Source organism: Dipodomys spectabilis, unplaced genomic scaffold (genome assembly GCF_019054845.1).
Source record: "Dipodomys spectabilis isolate Male_0828 unplaced genomic scaffold, ASM1905484v1 ptg000032l, whole genome shotgun sequence".
Taxonomy (NCBI): domain Eukaryota; kingdom Metazoa; phylum Chordata; class Mammalia; order Rodentia; family Heteromyidae; genus Dipodomys; species Dipodomys spectabilis.
Window position 1 is genome coordinate 10,750,359 of NW_024870709.1, and position 1,577 is coordinate 10,751,935.

General features: G+C 32.7%; 1 pseudogene; it reads right to left on the reverse strand.

The window, feature by feature from the left end:
• Nucleotides 1-1,128: 1,128 nt before the first annotated feature.
• LOC122105721 lies at nt 1,129-1,272 on the reverse strand (annotated as a pseudogene).
• Between the last annotated feature and the right edge of the window lie 305 nt (nt 1,273-1,577).

The following is a 1,577-nucleotide window of genomic DNA, read 5'->3' on the forward strand; positions in this document are numbered from 1 at the left end:
CACATACATATCCCAGACATCAAAAAATAGATTATTTCTTGCTTTGCAAAAATGATTCAAAAGAAAAGTCACAGCCACATTTGTTCCTTCAAAAAACAGGCATAACTCTGTCCAAGACTATTGAAAAATATATTCGAATTACAGGGAACCGTGTGAAAAGAAGTTGAGGAAAGAGAAGTAGCAGGATTTAATGAAAATACAAAGTACTTCTTTGTTTTGTTGTTCTTTTTTTTGTTGTTCTTTGCCTTTCAATGGATTAGACAAGGCGCAACAGCTTTATTCATTCTAGTACTTCAAATATTAGTATCAGCCAGAATCACTTTCCTTAGACAGAACAGAATAGTTTTTGAACAAATATCTGGGCATCTGTGTCCAGTTTAGGTCAGCCATAAAACTGACCTTCACAGGTAGGAGGGAAAGAGACACAATTATTATTACTAACTCATGCACATAGACACAACAAAACTATTCTAGGTATATAAAGATAATACCAACTTCCTATAAATAGAAAATGGAGAGAGGCTTATGATAAAAATCTTGAGAGAAAAATGATAGCCTTCAATATTTGAAGTACTATAGATATTATGAATTTCATGAGCTTCCATTTGTGAATATATTATAGTAAGAGGGAGGAATTCATCACATTTGGAAAAAAAACTTCTCTCTGAAAAGAACAAAAAATAGATTTACACTTGCCACTAAGCTCTTGCATTCATTTTCATCAGATTTATGGAAATGAAAACAAGGTAAGGCATTTTACTCTGACTGGCTTATACATCCCTACGTGAATTAATTATAGGTTTTAGACACAATTGGTCTTTTAACATTCATGTGCATGTTGGAGATTCTTAGATAACAGAAAAGAAAATGAACAATTCCTTGGGTGGTCTTATTTATTGCCAGAATTGTACTTAATTTACTTCACAGTTCAGCCACCCAAACAAAAGGAAGTCATCTTATCATTTTCAGGGGTTTATTCTTGTGGAATATAAATAGGTTTCAACTACACCCTAGGGCTTTCTTGAAATTAGACACAATTGTTGAAAATATGTATTTTTTTCACTTTTACTTCACCTTTATTATCAGAACCCATCTGCATGAGTTACCTAACCTTATCATTGTACAGGTTATGTTCTTTTTTACATGTACCAGAAATCCATACTCAACAATGTGTTCTGGGTTACAAAAGAGGATTTAACTGTTTGCACCTGTCTGTTAAGCTTTTTTACAAGTTAAGCAACTACTACAACACACAACTATTACAAATGTGTACATTTTGCTAAGAGAAAGTTCTATTGCTGTCACAAGGTCTCTCATTGTCCATAAATTTCTTGGTTGAGGTGACCAATAACTATTCGTATAAACTGGCTTTCAGAATTAGTCATTTCAGTGAATTTTTTACTCAGAGAAAATGATTTCATCTCTAATGTGTGTGTGTATGTGTGTGTATGTGTGTATTTATTTATTTTTCAATAGCACACTTTTATGCTACTTTTCTCTTATTTCATTTTAAATATCAGGTGGTCATTCAGTTCCTGTGGGTAGATGATTTGAGGTACGTTGATATGATAACTGTG